Source organism: Lonchura striata, chromosome 7 (assembly GCF_050655825.1).
Source record: "Lonchura striata isolate lonStrDom1 chromosome 7, ASM5065582v1, whole genome shotgun sequence".
Lineage (NCBI taxonomy): Eukaryota > Metazoa > Chordata > Aves > Passeriformes > Estrildidae > Lonchura > Lonchura striata.
In genome coordinates, this window is record NC_140709.1 from 28,522,061 (window position 1) to 28,543,021 (window position 20,961).

Here is a 20,961-nt window from a genome sequence, read left to right on the forward strand (position 1 = left end):
GGTAGCAGGTGTTTCTGGGATCTCTGAGTGGAAATCTCCTGTAACTTGCTCCAGGTGACCCTGCCTTGGCTGGGGAAGGGGCAGAGGGGGGAATTGGACTAGATGATCTCCAGAAGTCCCTTTCCAGCTGTGACTCTCTGAAATAATTGAAGCTGAAAAGGAAGAACGACTGACCTACTCTGTGTGTGCTCCTGCAGCAGTGATGGCTGAGGCACAGCCCATGGTGGCCACTACAGAGCATTGCTACAGAGCATGGCATCCCCCTCACATAATCACAGCATGCTCTCAGTTGGAGGGGGCCCACAGGGATCATCAAGTCCAACTCTTAGCTCTGCACAGGACACCCCAAGAATCACACCCTGTGCCCCAGAGCACAGAGTTCTTGAGCTCTGTCAGGCTGGGTTTTTGGCAGCTTCCCTGGGGAGCCTGTTGCAGTGCCCAGCCACACTCTGGGTGAAGAACCTTTCTCTAACATCCTTCCCTGACACAGCTTCAGGCCATCCCCGGTCCTGTCACTGGTCACCACAGAGCAGAGATCGGTGCCTGCCGCTCCTCTTCCCCTCACGAGGAAGTTTTAGCAGCAGTGGGGTCTCCCCTCAGCCTCCTCCTCCCCAGGCTGAGCAGACCGAGTGACCTCAGCTGCTCCTCACACGGCTTCCCCTCGGGGCTCTTCACCATCCTCCTGCCGCTCTGTGGATGCTAACAGCTTTTTTTATATATTGTGGCGCTCGACGTTGGACACAGGAGTCAAAGTGGGGTCACACCAGCACAGAGCAGTGTGACAATCCCTCCCTGGACGGGCTGGCGATGTTTTGTTTCATCCCTGCCCCGCTGCGTCCCCTCCCGGGGCCGGGCCCCCCAGCCCGCAGCGCCTGTGAGGGAGCCCCGCGGGGCTGCGGGTGGGGGGACCTGGGCCGGCCCCCGCAGCCCTCGGCAGGGCTGTGTGAATGGGCCTCGCCGCTGTCTGCTGCTCGGATGGCGCTGGCAGGGCAGCCTTTCACAGCAGAGCACCGAGGGGTTGTAACTCCGGCTTGCGGCGTGGCGAGGCTCGCACCTCCCCAGGGAGCTGCGCCACAGCAGCGTGCTGACCTCCGGGCTGAAGCTTAATTTCACACGTGATTAATATATTGCATATCAAATCATATGCGAGAAGGAATGACTGGAAGCTGGAACACAGTAAGTTTAGATTAAATACTAAGAAAACTTCACTGAGGGGAGGGATGAGTCTGTGGCGCAGGTTGCCCAGAAGAGGCTGCGGGTGTCCCAGCCCTAGAAGTGCTCAAGGCCAGGTTGGATGGGGCTCTGAGCAGCCTAATCCAGTGGGAGGTGTCCCTGCCCGTGGCAGGAGATTGCAACAAGATGATGCTTAATGTCCCTTTCAAACCCATTTTATGTTCAGCTGGGGCCCTAAGCAAGTTTAGTGTTTTATATTTGTAGCCATACAGCTTGCAGTCATTTAATACAGATACACAGATCAGAAACTGCGTTACACTGTCTCCACTGTGCATCTGAGGTGTGGGGCTTTTGAAATGGCGCCCCTTTTGGTACTGAATTTCTGTTTTATGCAAAGAGAGAAACTGATTTTATAGCCTTTTGGTTAGAACGTACGGCTGTGGAACTTCTGGGAGGTCTTCTGTCTGAAGTAGGCAGCAAGTAGTAATGATACAACCATTAAGCATTAGATGTTCTGGGGAGTCAAGCAAAGGTGTTTAAGCTGTTTATCACAGAGATTGAGAATCTCCTTTTAAATTTTGGCAGCTCATATGGCTTCTGAGGGACATCTCTATGTGATTCAACTCCTCCCATGCATTGGACAGGGACCATGAGCCACTGATTCCTAGCTGAGGGTTTTCCTCAGGATCAACATGCAGTGTGAACACCATCAAAGTACCATTCTGGGATGCATCACTTGGGCTCAGCTTTTCCTGAAGCTTCTAATATGTTGAGGTAATACTATTGATATCCTATACGTTTGGGATTAACTGTTTTGTAAGGCATGTTGAGATGTTGTTATTAAATGTGTATCTGAAATGGAAAAGTATATTTCTAAAAAAAAAATTGAAGTCTGTCTGTAGATGGCAGCAGAGAGGAAAGATATTTATTAGGACCTCTATGGCATTTTATAACTTGTGCAACTGCAGCTGGTGGCTCTCCATTAATGCTGAAATTTTTGCACTTTACTGATGAGTATAATTATTTTGATTTACAGATCTTTTGGCATGACTGTTTATTTTGGAGGAAGAGTTGGAGCTTTTCTGATCAGAGGGTGACTCTGCAGACAGGGCAGCAGCGCACTTGATCAGTGCTGTGTATGTAATAAAAAGATCCTCAGCTGACATAAGGATGTCATTACTCTGCTTGAGAATTTGCTCCAGAAAGTCTTTGCCTGAGGGATGTTGCTAGGAGGCTTGTGAAGAAATGTAGGATGTGAGGGAATATAAAAATCACTTGGGGGAAAGGAGATTAAAATGATAAATTAAGTAACTCTTAAGTTTCTCACCTAAGGAAGGGATGCATAAATAACATTGGTTTTATTGTACAGTTACTCAATAACTGTTTATTATTGTATTAGGTTAGGTTATTGTATTGTACCAGCAATATTAGGCTGGTCATTAATGGGAGAATTTTGGTATAATGACCATGTGGGGATGCCTGGTTATGCATTAGAATAGTGTGTGCATAGGAGGTGGGACCCTAAAAGAGCAACTGATATGTGGGTCAAATCAAAATTGTATTTCAGAGATCCTTTCATGAGCTGGAGTAGGGTTATACTGTTTGACAGAAAGAAGGCTACTTCTCAGAGCACCTGATGCATTTTGAAACAAACAGATCAAATGCTATCTTAATTTGGTGTGCATTAGGAGAACTGCTTGATTTGAGCTTTTTGTTCCCATTTGTTATTTTACTTTCAGAAGTTAGTGTATAGTCCCATAAGAGTTACTTTGTATAAAAAAGTAGGAGTAAAACATGTACATCAAAATGTCTGTAGCATGTTTCCCATGGGAAACTTTTAAGATGACCGTGATCAAAGGAATAAGTGTTGAAAGTTGAATTTAAACAATTAGATGTTCTTTTCTGCTACAAATATCCTGTCCAACAGTTTCACAGGAGTAGTCACAATAACCTATAAATAGTATTTTCTTTCATTTTTAATGTTGTTTATATGGCAGTAGGCGATGGGGTGGGCAGGTGCATTATGATGACAGCTCATCTACTTTTTTCTTCAAATCAGTATCTTTTCCTCTATACTCTGCCAACTGAAATTTATTCCTGGTGAAATCATGTACAAAGTTGCAAGCTAAAATGGGATCGAAGAATGTTTTCATTTGTAGTTAAGAACGTAAGTGTACTTTTGTTTCTTACACCTGTTCTTTGTGTGATGTGTACAGCAGCTCACATAGCTCAGAAAATATTTAATGTAAATTATATGTAAAAATCAGAAAATTCATATAATGATTATATTATTTCTGTAATGACATGGCTCCAAGTTTGGGGTGGTTTTGGTATTGTCTCCAATTAGCTTTTTAGTCTGGTTTCCAATTCTTCAGGGAACGGGGCTTTCCTTGGGAAGTCTTTCTGTGCTCCAGTAGAGCTCACTGCTTAAAGGTGCTTTTGCCTTTTCCTTTCTTGTAATGACATTTCTTTTAGCTATAGCTTTTTTTGCTATTCTGACAATGTCTTTTAATTTCTGCTTAGATTTGCCCTGTGTTTGGAGATAATTAAGTGCTACAACTGTCATTAGTTAACAAAGTTTTGTTCCACCATAGGTAAAGTACTTTCCTTGCATTGATCTCCTTTGAATTTCTTCTTCTGTTTTGAGGTAGAACTGAAGTCTTTGTTCAGGATGAAGTCTGAGCTGCCAGCACTGTGGCAGTGCTTGTCTTTAGAATCCTTTTCATCTCACCCAGTTACTTACTTATGCAGAACACTTTGGTATGAAGGTAAATCAGAGAGCAAACTCCATTACAAATATCTCTCTTTTGGATTACTTGGGTGACATGAAAGAATGCTGCAGCAGTAGGTAAAATTTGCAAGTTTGAACTGAGAGGTGGGATAAAGTACATCTGCTAAATTGGACCAATTTGTCCATCCAGGTTAGCATTCTACAAAGGGAGGTACTTTGTAGGAGTAAGAGCCTCAACTATTCTGTCACTGCTGTAACTCTGCTTTCTCTGAGCATTTCTTCAATTAGTTTATCCCATTCTTACACAATGTTTTTTTTTTATTGCATCAGATGCAAGTTTTGTAAATTGTGAGCTGGAAGCTTTCTCTTCAGAACCCTCTGTGATTTTTCACTTATCCTGTCTGCTCTGAAAATCTCCAGTCAGAGTGGTAATAGCACAAGTTCTAATTAAACCAATAACAATTTTTTCCTATTTTTAAATTTTAAAAATTGAAAGCTATCAATTTTATTGAAGTGTTTTTTTATAAGGAGAATTACATTTTGAGTAAGGGTTTGCCTCTTGTCTTGATGCCAATGACACATAAGCTTAATGTATCTGCTGGCCTATTTTTGAAGGGAAGAGTCTCTAAGGGTAAGACACTGACGTGATAGCCGAGGTAAATGACTGCTGTGTTTACTGGGAGAATGACTTCTCCTTCAGAACAAGTGGCTGGCAAAGCAGGAGAGCCCCATTAGTCAGTAAGATAACCAGCCTCAGGTTTAAACAGGAATGCAGAACAAACAAAGGCATCACGCAGGATACATTAAATTTTAATTAACATTTTATATTTGAGTTCAGCCTTTGTTTATGCAGCCTTTAAGAGGAACATTTTCTTTTTGCATATAATCAAAAGCCAGTGTGTGTTTTTGGGAGGGATTTTGCCTTGTTTTATACTAAACCTGCATTCTGCACTCTTTGAAGTGCTGTGCTATTTTTGTGTGAATAACCAGGGACTGATGCAGGGCTTTGGTGAGTGTGGCTCCTGTCCTGGGAGTTGCAGACTGATGTGTTGTGAAACCAGATGTGTGCACAAAAGAACATTACAGCTTGCCTTTTTTCACCTCAAATTCCTGGTTCCACTTTGTATGGAATTATTTTGTTAGTGAGAGGGAAAGTGTCATTTGCCTACTTCAAATTTATGGTGGACGTGTGGGCACTGAGCCACAGGACTGGGGATTTGAGCCTGGATGTATGCCAGCAGCAGGGAAAACCAGGAGGAGCATGACCTCCATTGTTAGCATCCATTTTATGCTGGGGTCTAATGGAACACACTGGACTGCAGTGCAAAATACCAGTTCCATACAGAAAATCCAATCTGGTGTCTCTTAAAGCAATTTCCAGCAGTAACGTGGATTAATGTGGCTAACATGTTGCATTATACTGAGTAGCAGAGTTTGATTTATATTCAAAACTTTATACATTCAACAAAATATATATAATACAAATAATTATGCTTACTATTTTGGACATCCAGAAGTCAATCTTTCTAAGTAATACTCTTATTAATTGTTTTATTTTTATCTATTGCTGTCATTTTTATTGTTGAACAAGGTTTTTTGTTAAAAAGGTGACATTCTGACTGAAAGGCTTAACTGCACTTACAAACAATGCAAGTAGCCATCTACTTCCAATGGCTCATGATTTAATTACGTTAAAATGCAGTTACCCTAAATACTGCTTTATAAAACACTATTTCTCTCTCCTGACCTTGTTTCCTTATGTGCTGACAGATTATATGTTCTTAACTCTCTACGTCAAACTGCAGACAATATCCTGGTTCCAGCTCATAACAAAGAGTATTGATTAATAAACAGTACTTATTTAGAGAGAACATTAAAACCCTTCTGCTAACATTTACCTTTGTCAGCCTGCTGACACCAGGTGGAATTTGATGTATTTCTCCTGACTTTTTTTAAAAAGACAGATATGTACAGTAGCAACAGAGTCTTTGTAAGGGGCTTTTCCTGACACTTCCAAAGGTTTGTGTGATTATGGACAGAATACCCAATTGCATTCATCAGGGCAGTGTCAGACCATTAAAAAACTATCAGAGTTTTGGGAAATCTTTTAGTAACTGGTAGGGTGCAAGACACAATGAGCATAGACTCTTACCTATATGGTCAAAATTACTGAATCAAAGGAAAATTAGGCTGAATAAAACATTGACTCATACTGAAGTCTGTAGCACTTACTAGCTGAGCTTATAAGGACATATTTTTTTGTCCATAATATATTGTAATCAGAATTCATAACTACATACACCAAAGGTGTATAATATGCTGCAATCTTACTGCATTTTCAAGGTAATTGCTATCTCAGAAGTGATCCTGAGATATTTCATAGTTCATTATGCCTTAGGGCAGAAGGATGGACTAGACCTATATGAGTAAATCCACAACCCACAGACCATGGGAATATCCAAAAGAAGAGACGGTGTCCCCATCACATGTAAAGAATTGCAGTTACAAAAAGCAAAATAAACATCCTAAAGATAGATTTTTATGTGAGTTAAAAGCTGTATGTCACTGACTTTTGACAGGCTAAGTCAGGAATTAGGCCATATTATTATTATATTTTAAAATAGATATTTTAAATTAAAATTATACATGTGGTAGCATTTAAATTCATAAACTTTGATTGCCTAAATGCTAAATATTTATGTCTTCCTACCAAGAAAAAGAGTACAATATTTTCCACAGAATTTTCTTCATGAGGCACTATCTGGTCTTTGGATATTAAAAAGGGTTTAGAAAAAGTGCTCTAGATGAACTCTCTCTATTCCTTCCAATACTTTCCAAACAACAGCATAAAGGGAAGAGCTGAAAATACACAGTACAAACAGACTGAAGGAAGAACACAGTGTTCAAGCTGAGAATCTGGTAGCTGAAGTTTTGGGTTCCAGCTAAGGTGCTGCTTTGGAAGTAACTCCAGATAAATCACTTTTCTCTTCATTTGTCCCTGGATACTCATATTGCTAGGAATCCTATCCATCTCCCACAGTGTCTTACCAGTGTAGATGGGCAGTGTTTTGCCCAAGTAATTGAAGTTTCTTTATTGACCTATATGTGTAAAATAATTATGATAAAAACACTCAATGCCAGAGCAGCAGGCAAGTTTTATTGAGCCCCCCTGTTAAGGTAATAAAGTTTGCATTAATCTGTCAAATCAATAAAGAGCATCTTCCCTGATCAAAGAGTTTGGTGGAGCACATAGGAAAAGTGATGAAAGTAGAACAGCCTTGATTTGCAATGCACCAATGTGGTTCTGTAATCTTTGTGAACACCTGTAAGTATACTTCTTTTCTATAGTGCTGCTAGTAAATTTACAGTGGAAGCTAGTTTGAAGTACTGCTCTTCATTCCACCATTATACTCACTATGTTAAAAGTTATTTATTATTCAATGAGGTTTCAGGGGTGACTTAATTACAGCCACCCTATACCTGAAGGGATTCTACAAGAAACATGGAGAAAGACTTTACAGGAGTATGTAGTGATAGGACAAGGGAGTATAGCTTCAAACTGATAGAGTGTTGGTTTAAATTAGATATTAGGGGAAGGATCTTTCCTGTGAGGGTTTTGAGGCACTGGAACACATTGCCCAGAGAAGCTGTGGCTGTCCCATCTCCAGAAATGTTCAAGGCCAGGTTGAATGAGGCTCTGAGCAGCCTGGTGTAGTGAAAGGTGTCCCTGCCCACGGCAGGGGGTTGGAACAAGATGATCTTTAATGTCCCTTCCAATCTAAATGATTCTACAAAAAGCAGGACTATAGAAATATCTTATAGCATTTTAATAGCAGAATATTCCAACCATTATGAAAAATTGCAATTATGAGGTCACACAAAATGGAAAAACAAATAAACAAAAACCTTCAAAACTGGTTACATTCTTTCCCCCATCATAAAAAAAATCAGCAATAGTGACAGTGGAATTGCCTTCTACATTTGAAATGGCAATTGCAATGGAATTAAATCTTGTGGTTTAGAATACTGCAAATTATGTTTGCAGGTCTTTTTTCAGTGAATTTAATAGATGCACTTAAGTACATTCATAATCGTAATAAACAAGCAAAGAAAAAACCCTACAATCTGTCCATAAAGTCAGAATTTAACCACAGAGTCTCACATGTAATTTAAAATTAAGCTTTTACAATTCAACATAACAGCTTTATGTTTGACTGACTTCATTATTGCCAAATTTTGAATTAGGGCTTTTACTGTAAACAACTTTCTTGTGACATTTCTATGGTCTCCAATAATCTGATGGGAAAAAAATGACCTAATTCTGTCTAATATTGTATCTGTGTTTTAGACCATTATCAAATGAATCTTGAATGAAAAAGTTACATCTTTTTCTATGCATCCGTGACATTTTATGTTCCAGATCTTAATATTCTTTCCAATGCTCACTTAGATAAAATTCTGACATTTGAAAGTTCTTATTTCTCAATCCACTCTTAACACTTTTAGACTTGAAGTCATGGACTTGTCTATTGTTCAGGAGTCTACACTTGGGTGTGATGAAAATGTACTTACCAAGCAGAAGCTAAGTGTCCAGAGAGTAGAAAAGAGTTAATATTTCATTTTGAAGTCAAAATAACAGCACTGTGCTCTCAAACAGACATTGTCTTATACTTTTCTCCTTGCTGTCTGTTCCCAAACATGGGATCACCTGTCTGTCACGCAGGATCTTGTGCCACTTGGATTGCACAGTGAACCTATTCCATTTGGTAGGATGGCAAGAAACCATACACACTTTTACTGTGTGGGTATTCTGTCATTTCAGTGAATAGAATATTCTTTGCCATGCAGTCTGGTGGCTGCTAAAGCAGATGTAAAGTAAGAGATGGGACTGCTTGAGAAGAATTAGTAGGAGTTTAGGCTTCACCTTTTTGATGGTAGTGAGATGTTGACTTGTAGAAACTGTCACATCAAACTGCCCTTTTGTAGCTTTTATAGCAATGTTATAGTTTAATTCTAAAATCTAAAAATTCCTACCCCTGCCAAAAATAATTTTTAAAAAAGTGTGAGGTATCATGTGTGAGTTAATTAAATTGTTCAGTTCTAGTCCTCTGGTTCAAAGATTTGAGAAAATAGTGAGTTCTGGACATATTCCAATTGGGGCCTGATAAATCTTTGCTTAATTGAGCGTCAACCATATGGTCCAGCTCAAAGGTCTGAGGAAAAATGTGCTGCTGGTTCTTAATTTTTAAGCTTTACATTACTGTGCTTGCTGTGGGAGAAACAGCATTTCTTTTTCTGCCACTTTCTGTTCATGTGTCAACCTGGCACATCTCAGAAAAAAACAGCCTTAATACATTAAATAAATATAAGCTTCAGGAAGCTTCTCCAAATCATGTACACTTTGAGGTAAATTAAGAGATTTAACAAATGCACAGTAATGGTGTTCTCCAAAACACACCAAGTTGTAATCATGATGGTTTTTAAATACATTGCCTGGAGTATTTTGTTTTTCTCATTATGTCATACCTGCTTTTGGGGAAGTAATGTTACAGCTTTGTGTGAAAGCAGTAGCTTGATGGCTAAATAGCATTCATTATTCATAGGAATATTATATGGAGATTGTTTTTTTTTGCAGCAAGGTATTCTAGAACTCCACTGAAGTTATTCAGGCACCTTTGATAATAGTAAAGTACCCTAATTAGCCAGCAAGGCTAAGCTAAGTGACCTTTATTGCCTTTTTTTTTCCCTGCTACATTCAGCTTTTTGCTAGGAAATTAATTCCACTCATGCTCATCAAGATGCATTAATTTAGAATTAAGTGTGCTATTCAAATCTAATTAGAACAGACCTTGCAGAGTTTAGAGCCTTTCTTCATATTCACTGATAAAATGCAGGTGCAAATACCCACCTTGCAGAATACTCACCTTGCAGTAGTCTGGTCACATAATAGTCTAACTCACATCATCTCCAGTCTCTGCTGTTAAGTAATGGCATCTTTGTCTCCTGTACCAGACCCCTTAGAGTGAGGTATATTTTTGCATGTATAGACCACTCCATAGCTACAGGATTGTTCAAAGAATACTAAAAGCAATCTCTGGAGTCATGCTTTAAGAATCTGTATTTATGATCTGTACCACACAGATAGCAGGCAGTGGAGAACAGCTCCTGTAGGTTGCAAGTGTGTGATGCTGGCAGTCCATCTGCAGGCAAACTCTCACTCTGGAAATCTGGCTATCTGTCAGTGTAGCACACAGGTAGAGTGTTATGTCCATACTTTCAGCTTTTCAACATGTAAACCCAAGTTTCATAGTACACAGTCTTTTATTATAAAGAAGATTGTAAAATGGAGTATTAGCAAAGTCTCAAAAATTGCCTTATAAACTGTTATAGTAAAACACAAAACTAATGCTTACATCTATCAACCAAAACCATCAGCAGGATGTTGACATGGCAAAATTCTTTGTTCTGTGGATTGTACCACAGGATAAGGAAGACAGAAAACATTTTGGTTTTTATATAAAGCAAAGTAGGCAAAGACACAACTGTAGAACATTTGTGCTGCCTACCTTAACTTAGTAATGTTGCTATAAAAACAAACCCACATTCCTCAGTGAGAGGAACACTTCTATGTGGTTTCCATCCTCCTGGAATGATTGTCATGTGATTCCTGCTCTGAAATCACATACCAGTCCAAAACCATGCATGGAATTTAAATGGTTGCCTAATACAGTGATGTGAGCTTAGCTGAAAACTAACAGGTATTCCTGAGCTAACTATGCCAGGATAAGAATGATTTTGATGTGTTCCAACTGCACTCCAGATACCCTAAGCAGCGCGTCATCTGCTTATCAGAACATCTAAAACTGTTAATGCTTATAGAAATCTGTTTTCTCCATACTAAAGTTTGTAGAGAACTTCTGCAGCCATACTCCAGACAGGTCTTATTCTACCTATTGTTTCCTATCCTTCGAGGCTGTAATGTTTCAAGGATTCTGCTCTTGGCTCTGCTCTTCCAAAGCACCTTCAGGACTTCATGTTTAGTTTCCAGTATGGAGACAACATGAACAAGAGTTCACATTCAGCAGTATTGAGCAGTGTACACTGCTTCTCTTTTCTACAGCTAACATAGCCAGACAGAGATTTGGGTCGAAAGCTCAGCAGTTGCCTGTACTGTTCATCACTCTGGGGTTCTTATTTGGGCCTTATTTCTTATACACTGTCTTTATTTACTCCGTGAACCCAAATACTTGTTTGTTGTTCTTTTTCAGTGTGAAGAACTCAAATATTGTTACTTTTTCTAATCTTCTTTGTTATAACAATTCTTCTCTCTCATCATACTCTTCTCCTGAGCAATTTGTGAATTTGAATGTGATTTCATGCAATGTTTGCTTGTTGATGTTTGGCTTAACTTGAGGTGCATGTCCAAATTTGTCCCTTTTCAGTTAAGGAGTTAAGTTTGTATTTGAATTTAGGTGCATAGTTAATCTAAAGCATATTCATAGCATCTTAGAATGGCCTGGGTTGGAAAGGACTTTAGAGATCATCCAGTTCCAACCCCCTGCCATGGACAGGGACACCTTCCTCTAAACAAGGTTGCTCAGATTTTGTAGCATGTGCCATTGTACTTTAGTTTGGAGACCTTATTTTTAGGTATTGTTCACATTTCAAGGTGGTCAGGTAGCTTACACTTCATTAAATAAATAGAATAACTTACCTATACTTGTGAAATGAATGCTGCCACTATTACAAACTGCTAGTTTACTACTGCTGTTTTTTCCATGAGATACCAAGGGAAAAATGCCAGGTGGAAACTAACATTGAAGTTTTATTATATCTTGCAGTAAGAAAGAGGTAAAAATATAAAAAACAAATATCTTCCTTTCACTTTGAGCCTGAGCAGGGAGTGAGATTATATTTGAGGCTGTTAGGATTTTGTAGTTATCTTTGTAGTTGTGCTGCATATGGTATGGTGACACTTCTACACAGAGATCTGGCTGAATGCTGGCTTTAAAGTCACCATCATTTGTATATTTTGCACTCACTGAATTAATATCTTCTCTCTCTTGATTTGACAAAAATGTTTGGGAAGGTAAAGCACTATTAATTTTCACCATTCTGAATTGAACTCTTAGCCAAAATAATAGTTTCAGCATCTGTACTTTAGATGACTCTCTGGATTCTTAAATATAAACTTATAGTCTTTTCATAAATGGAAAAGGATAGAATGTGTAAGAAAGCTATTGTGGATGGAAATCATGTAAAGTGTCTATTTTGAATGGGACTCTAAGAAGGTTTAGCTGGATTAGGCACAGGCAAAAAGCTTCTTTGTTGATTCCTCAGGCTTTCAGAGTGGCTTTATTTTTCTGGCATTAATGTTTATTTGTTCTGTAGCAGGATAAATGTGGCTCAAGTGTTTGACAGTTCTCTTTCAGTTCATAATAAGTTGAGTTTCCATTGCTGATCATGGCTGTTAGTGAAATGTATATTCATGTTACCCTGTCTCATAAAGAGCATTGAAGCTCAAGTGTCTCCTGAAGAGAAGCCTCAATTTACAGTGAGAAGTAAATTATTTCTGCCTGAGCTGCAGGGGCATTTTCAAGCTCCGCTAATTCCACATTCAATCCTATGTGGGATGCAGAAGGAATTCATGTCACTAGGGTAACCTGCTGCTTAGTTGCCAAAGAAGTTACTGCTTCCTTCCAATCATGTAAAGAAAATTCATTGGCAGGGCAGCTTGCTCACCTACTATCTGCTGTATTTGCTTACTGAGTGCATTTACATGACAAGCGTTGCTGGTGTGGTAAGCATTAAGATTCCTAAAGAAATAATTTGAAGATTTTAGTCAAATTATTTACTAAATGTGTAATTCAAATAACCATTGTCTAGAGGTGTAAACAAACAGCACCAGATAAATATTCTGAGATTTGAGTCTTAGTGATATTAATATCTCTGCACCAACTGCTCAAGCCTTTTCTACTCTCCCTTCACTAGGTAAAACCAAGAATTTTTCCACTACTGTCAGTACAGATCTTTAAATTCTCTGGGTGGGGTTCTGATACAGATTTGTGATCTTCTTTTCAGCATCACTAATGGCTTGATGCCTTCACAGTCTTTATGTCATTTCTCTCATGATGTTGGACTGTTTCCCCACAGACTCTATTTAGTTGCTTCAGCAAGAATATTGTAAAGAAACAATGCAGTCATCTTCTTCAGTTATGGAAGATTTCTGACTTTACAAAAGCATGATCCATTTATAGTGCCTCACCAGAGCCTAGTGCAGGCTTTCTCTGCAGGTCCAACTGACACATTTATAAGTCAAATAGCAAGATCATGAAAGTGTGTTTTACAAGTGACATTTCAGTATTATTTTTTGATGCAGTGTCTATGGGTCTAATCCTATATTACTTGCCTGAGGGTACAGTTCTAAAATTAAATCTCTGCAAGTGCCACCAGAAACTGACAATTGCTTTTATCATCATGACTTCAATTCAGTGATCTTTATGCACATTTCAGTAACTATTTGGAAGCATTAGGAACTGCACCAGATTTAATTTCTGTACTCTAGAACTATGCCAATAATTTCATAAATTGCTATTGGTAGGATAATGCTTTAATATTGGCAATTGATATACTTTTCACAAAAAGTTTAAATGTTTCTAAATCAAAACTCAGCCATGTGTTTCTTTGCTCTCTGTATTAATATTCCTCTAAGTCTAAGGCCAGAAGACCAACCCAGGTGAGCGCTCAAAGATACCCATGGGAGTTTCGCCAGACTGAGGACTGCAGATTTGAGCTCTAACCAGATTAGCCCAGATGGCCTGGTGCAGTGGGTTCCTTCTCTGTATTCCAGAGGAGGGGAGAGCTCCTGTGGAGCCCCTCGACTCTCTGGCTAGATGAATGCCTGCCCTGGCACTGATAGTACCAGATGGCAACAGCTCCTGAGGGCTCATGGACCAGCTGCAGGTGGCAGGAGCAGCAAACCCCAGGAATGCTTTCCCTCGCAGTGCTCTCCCCTCTCTCTGCTCAGATTGCTGGGATGTGTGGCCTCCCATGGGCTGCACAACTCCACAGTCACTCAGGGACTCTCTTATATTACAAAAAAACCTGCCAGGGAGCTGCAGATGGCTTTCACTCTCATTAAGTCTTTTGTGCAGCACAAAAGAGGTGGGACAGGGAATATATCCTGCAGATTTTGGCACCCAGGGTGATTCTTTCAATTAATGCTTTTACCTGAACAGTAATCTGTCCAGAAATCTTGCGAAAGATTACATTTCCATCTCACCCAAATGTTTTTCTGGTTGATCCTTTAAGCCTTTTCATGTTTGGCTCTTTAATAATCATGGCAAAGAAGCTTATACTTTGGACATTCAGCTTGGCCCATTGCCTTGTAAAGAGCAGATTAGCTGAGAAAATATGAAATCTTTGTGTAATATAGAGGAGTCCTCATTGTCTTTTAATACTTCTTGCTGTGGTATAGGCAAGTTACCCCCTCAAAGGGCATGTTTTTCATAGCCTGCTGCTGATCCCATGGTGGTAAATGGTGATCTTCAGTAATGATTCATCAAGTCCTTTTTGTTTCTTCTAAGTGATAATAAAATGAAAAAGAAAACAGATGAGAAATACTGGAATATTGTTTTATTTTCTTTATACATGGTGTGCTAAAAGGTTATATTTTACTTTTTCTGTACTTGTCTCCTTAGTATTTGTGTGAAAGTAATTAATAGTGATAAGCAAAATGTATATTTATTTTTAATGTTAATGTCTTATGAATTAAATTAATTATATGTCCTCTTTTGTTAAGTTACCAATGTCTAAGGTTAGAGTGCCTGAAAATGTTGCAAGAGGTGCATTCTTATGTCAAAATGTCATAGCTTGTCATATACAGGATATTAAGGACCTTAATTAGAAATTCTGGGTGTCTAATTTATCATTAGAGTAAAAGGCTTCCACAGTTGATAGCCTTTTGCATTTTCATAACTAAATAATTTTTGAGGATGACTGAAAATTGTTTTTATTTCAATGAAACTTTTACCAAGGACATAACAAAGCATTTTTCGGAAGCTTTCATATTCTAGTTCTGCTTCAGCTATTTTTATGTCTTAATCTCCAGGTGAGAGCAATTATAACTTTTCCAACTTTCACCCAATGCTAGCTTTGTCTCAAATGCATTGAAACTTAACTTTGAAAAGATTTGTCGGTGTGGAAAGGTACTGCCCTGTGTTGTGCACTGCCTATCCCTGTTACAGAATGTTAGAGAAGGCAATAGGAGTTTCTGGTTTTATCACATGAAATTTTTGGCAAAGAAGAGATAGGAAGAATCACGGAAGGCTGGGTGAGAGCAATAGTTGTTGGAAACAGGAGAAAAGACATCTGTCTGTTCCAGAAAAGTAGGCTGGTTTTCTGTACTTTTGAGTCTGGTGAAGGTAAACTACCCATTGCCTCAGTGCACAGCTCTGGAAAGTTATCCTCTTGCTTGCTAGTGCAGTGTGTGAGCCCCCATGAAGACTGAAGTAGCAATTCCTCTGTGGAATGTGTTCATTTTCTAGTGTGCACCCCGCTCTATTCAGGTGCAGCCAGAGTTACACCTGAGGAAAACAGGAAAGAATCCTAACTCACACCCAAGACATGGGAACTGTTAATAAAGGACTGTGCATGTAGCATCACATATAATGTGAATATGTCAGGAAAGCATGCATAGACATCAACATGTTTGGAAGCACTGGAAAGCAGTAGTGGTCAATTTCTACAAATACATTAGATTTTACTATTGTGATTGCTGTCATTTATGTTTGGGGGAAGTCAAGAGGATTCATATGAATTAATGTTTTTGCTTAGTGGACAAGAACATTTTCAGTATCCATTTTGAAGGAGAGAAGCATGAAAATCCAATGCATTGGATTTATGTACTTTTTAATTTGACAGATGAAAAGTCAACTTATGGAAAGTCTTCACTCATGTCATACAGTCAAAAGGCTTTTACAGTGTGCAAATCCACTGAGAATAATTCATTAGCTAAATGTTTTCATCTTCTGGGTTTCTCATCTTAACATCAAAAAAAGAGACATGATAACCAAGAACAAAGCACAAATAATCATAAATGTTATGAAACTCTTGTCACTGCACATATATTTTTTTTTCCTATCTTCATCTTGTTTCAGAAAGTAAAATAAGAGTTGCACTAATGGAGCCAAGCCAAGGTACCGCTGAAAAGAGTGTTGTGTCTACAATGTCCAAATAAACACTAACCTATATATGATCATCCACATCTCATCCTTTAATGTAGATCCAATCTTTTATTGCAATTGCACATCACAGTAGTACACTCCTCAGTATAAGGAATGAGGGAAAACTTGTATAAGACTAATCATTTGCACGCTGATAATTTGCACATTAAGCACGTTTAAACTATTTGGACCAATGTACCAAAAGGTGTGCAGGTCTCAGAAAAGAAACAAACCAAAGTTTTAAAGCTTCAGGTAGGTAGTGTCAGTGACTTTTATAGCTTGACCTACTTTGGAATACAGCTGTGTACACTCCTATCTGGAGCAGATCCTCCAGTACAGAAGGGCTAAAGAGCAAATTCCCTCCTACTGAAGCCCAAGCCCACAGTGCCATGGGCTTCAGTACAGAAAGGATTTGGAGCCCAGGACTTTGAGAATGCACTATATTTACTTTTTATTTTGACATGCATTAATTTAATATTGTTGCTATCTGGTTATTCTGAAGAAACTGTTTCTACTGAAATCCATGTAGTTTCCTATATATGTATAAGAAAACGGATGTGGAATACAAAGTAGCAATGACTGATGTACTCCTTGGTTGTGGAAAGATTTTATCTTAGTATAATTTAGAAAACAAAGCATAAGGTGTTGTCTCATAATAATAAGCATAACCTTGATAGTGTGAGAATATATCCATTTTTTCCTGCTACTGACATTACCGTGGTTTTGTCGGGCTGTGATTCTGCAGTGTTTCACATTTATCTTCCTCTAGATTACTGCGTTTTGTACATATTAATATATTTTAAGTTTTGTCGTTTCCTATGAAAACAATCCTGAATTCATTGTGATGGACAAAGCAGAAGTGAAATTGCCGGAAAAGTGGGGAGTGTAGAGCTGTCGGCACTCGACTGCTTTGAAATAGACAGGTAATTGGCACTGAGGGGACTGTGAAGGCTGGCTCATCCTCACGGCTGATGACACCGATAGCCGTCAGCGCAGATAGCTGTGCACGACTTAAAAAAACCCCGGCGTTTCGAAGCACCACCTCAGCGGCGCTTGCTCGTCAATAGCGGTAACGATGTAGCAGCCGCAGGAGCCTTTCCCCCGCTCCGCACGGGGATCGCCGCTCATCCGCCCGCCCCATTTGCTCATTCCTGGGGGTGCGGACCGGGGCTCCCTGCGACGCGCCGGGCGCTGCACCGGGGCCTGGGCGGCATCCCCGCATCCGCCTGCCTTGCGGGCGGCTTTGTTACCGGCTGCCCGCCCCCGGCGCCGCCCAGGCCCGCGGGGCTGCGGCCCCGGCCCGGCCGTGCCCGATCGCGGGGAAGATGCCGGCGCGGAGGCGGGGGCTGGCGGAGGGGCGGGGGGCGCGGCCCCGCCGCTGAGACGGCGCGGGGGCGGAGGGCGGCGCGGGCGCCCCTGCGCGGGAGGCGCTCGCCCCGCCGTGGGCGCGGAGGGGCCGCCGCCACCGGCGGGAGCCGCGTGTCGCAAGGACGGGGTGACTCCGGCCGCCGCCCGGCTCCGCAGCGGGAGCCGCCCTCGCCCGGAGCCCGCCGCGGGCGCGGAGCCGCAGTGCGCGCCTCGGCCAGGTGAGTGGGCGCCGGTGCCCGCGGGAGCCGCCCGCGGGGCTGGGGACGCGGCGGGGCCGGCGCGGGGCTCTCCGCGGGGCTCTCCGCGGGGCTCTCCGCGGGCCGCGGCAGGTGCGGCCCCCGGCCGCGGCACCCCGCGCTCCGCTCCTCGCCCCAGCGCCCGCCGCGGCGGCCCCGTCATGCGGGAGGCTCGGGCGCCGCGCTGCCGCGGAGCCCCGCAGGGTTCCGCTCGGCTTAATTTAAATCGCTTTTGGGCCATTAAATTATAGCTGGTTTCCTGCCCGGGGAAGGCGTTCAGCAGTTTGTGTGCCGCGTTTATTTCCTCCGGGCTGTCCCCCTTCGCTGGTTCGTGTATTTATTTATTTATGTATGAGGCTGTTCTCCAGATTCTATACAGCACTGTCCAGTGGTGGGGAAGAAAGATCACCGCAGTTTTCGAGGTGTTTGTTTTCAAAACTGGGGGTCTTAACGTGTGTTTCTATTGCTGTATGTACGAAGTACAGCACAATGACAGTATGCGTGTGGGAAAAATAGGTTTATATTCGGGTCCTCACTGTTCTGTAGATTGTTGATGTGGAGATGTTGTTCCTTTCTTAGTATGTTTTTGTTTTTTTCTCTTTAACCTTTTGGTGCACATCACTACAAACCAGGGTATTAGAGAAAAATAAAATTCTCTTTTGGCCTATATGATGCCAAAATAAAAGAGAGTGTTATATGTAGTTAGTAATAGAGTTACATAATTTATTATCGCTTATTTTGGTCTTGGATATATGTCAGGAACATGGAGAGGGTATTTATAACATTTTTTTTTTTCTTCCTCCCTTTTCTGGGGTGCTATGTTACAGTCTTTGCACTACACTACATTGCACTAGACTATTTGCAAGAGATTCGGCCCTGAATCATTCCTGTACCCGAAATACTATCGGGGCCTTACCTTGCTTCACTTTGTTGATGTTTGGGGCTGCTTCCTGTATGCTCCAAATTTTCTTTTGTAGATTTTTTTTCTGCCCCAACACTCTTATTATTTTCTTACTTTTTAAAAAAAGTAAGTCAAACCTCTATAAATATTTCAGTAGCAGTTATTTACAGCGCTAAGGTACAGAAGGATATCTGTGTCATGGACGAATTTAAAAAACCTTCTTCCTATATGCAGCTGAGCTGTTTGCTCATGTCTTTGACTTCTTTGGAAAAAATGTCTTTATAAGATGATAATGTATGGTTGCAGCATCAGGCCATAAGGCATGATGTCATTATTAGCATATGAAAGGAACAAGCCTAATGTTGCCTTTCAATCAACACTGCTGTTCAGGCTCTAAATTTCAAAAATGTGGTGGTTGCTTTTGTGTCAGCTGGAGTGGATGTTAGATGTTAATCCGCACGTGTGTATCTATCTTTCTGTCCTTATTTATATCACCTTAAAATGGGCTCTGAGATTCCATGGAGCTCATATGGTTGACTGGAAACCACTTTTAAACTTCTGCTTGGTAGTAGTTTAACTTGACAGAATTGTAGTTGAAAAGCCTCCCTTCTGTCCATCTGTCTTCATAAAAAGAGCCTTCTGGTGATGCCAGAGCAAAGCCATAGTTTGTTAGCACTATGGATTTAGTTTGGCCTGGAGCATTTCCCAGCCTCTGCAAGGACCCTCTGTCTTCCTTAAAGACCTATTGCCTTCTTGCTGCTTTAGAGTGAATTTAGCTAATGGTAATTTCTTTTTATTTTGTGCTTCCAGTGTTTTTTCAAACCTGGTAGAACACACAGTGTTGCGCCTTTAAGAAACTCTATGATAGTACAGTGGCTGCCAGCCAGAAACAGTATACTGCTTTGTCAGATTTCCTGAGAAGAAATTGAATGAATTTTGTGTTTTCCTCTTTATAAGATTAAGTAGTAATGTCTAATGGAAAAGAAATTAACTTTTTCCTTTATGTGCCAACAAGCTTTAAACTGCAACTAAAGCTTCAATATGCTGCAAAATAAGGGGGATTTCTGTGTATGAGACTCAGTCTGCAGATTAAATTCTTGAATAATTATGTGTAATTCCTGTTTCTTTTTTTTTTTTTAATCTAACTCAGCATTTTTTTTTTTTGTTCAAAAACTCCTTCAGTAAGACAGTGGCAGAATGCTTAGGATATTGCATTTACTCCATTGGCTAATGAAGCACCTGTTCGGGTAATGTTACGGAATCGCTGAAAACGAGATGTAAATAATGTGCTTAAAATTTAGTAGCATGTTCAAAATCCTTTATTTGAGACTGTATCCAAAATACTGCCCTTTCAATAGCATGGTGTTGTGACCGCAGCATGGAGTGCTCGGAGTGGCTGAGTCTGATTTTATTTGATCCTGCTGTCATTATGCATGGCACTGTGATAACCTTTGTCTTCACGTTGTCCCTTGCTGACCAAAGGGGAAGAGGCTGCAGTGTAGCTACCATCAGAAAGAAGTGTATTAATTTCATTGCCAACAGATGGAACAGAATTGACTGTTTCATGTAGAAGTTCTCTAACCTAATAGGAAAGGAGACTACTCTTGCAGCCTTGGGAGCGTGTGTTTGGCACTTCGAAGCTACTTAGTGGTATGTGAGATGTTTCTTGAATCGTATCAGGGTCCTTTGGCATTTCAGAATGATGTGATCTTCTGTTTTGATATTTGAGCTTAGTATCTGGGAAAAGTTCCTTGTAATTTCCATTGAAATTGAACTAAACTGCATGGTTTATATAGGCAATAATGCAGGGCATCTGTGATGTGCCTCCACAACTTGTTTGTGGTCGGTTGGAATATTGGTGAGGAAAAGGCTGACAATACCCATATCTCTGGCAGTAGGATAGAAAATGGTGATACAGCTTTGTGTAGCATGGGCATGTGTTACAAGGATATATCTTTGTGGGCAGTAGGATATGATGCTAAAACACTGTAGTACTTAGAGAATAATGCAAGTAGCCATTTTTGGTTTTGTATTTTTACAGAAATGTAGCCATCAGTGCTTGAAATGTGTCTTTCCTTAAAATTGGTTGCATACTTGAAGAAAGTAGCACAGCAGTTGCATGCTGTCTTCTGAATAGTTGTGTTAAATGCCTGCAGTTGGATTGTGAATTCTTGTTGTTTGGAGATGGTCACTCACATTACAAGTGGATGTGTCAGTCATCCCTTCCAGCACCTAGGAATCCCATTCCTTGGTTTGATGATAAAGTTGGTGTTAGGTTTCCAAGTTCTGCTGATGGGATAAACATGTTTAGCTTTTGAAGCAAACGGG

At 40.6% G+C, this 20,961-nt stretch overlaps 1 protein-coding gene across 4 annotated transcripts in view; it reads left to right on the plus strand.

The window, feature by feature from the left end:
• Nucleotides 1–20,961, plus strand: part of HECW2 (HECT, C2 and WW domain containing E3 ubiquitin protein ligase 2) — a 170,157-nt gene that overhangs the window by 4,251 nt on the left and 144,945 nt on the right. Inside the window, exon 2 of one of the 4 annotated variants that reach the window (XM_085585256.1) lies at nt 1,759–1,947. The gene's annotated coding sequence lies outside the window, so the exon portion shown is untranslated. Of the gene's footprint in view, nt 1–1,747; nt 1,948–17,073; nt 17,198–17,551; nt 17,715–20,961 lie in introns of those variants that run through there. The other 3 variants (XM_085585255.1, XM_021555393.4, XM_021555392.4) reach the window with 3 other exon arrangements.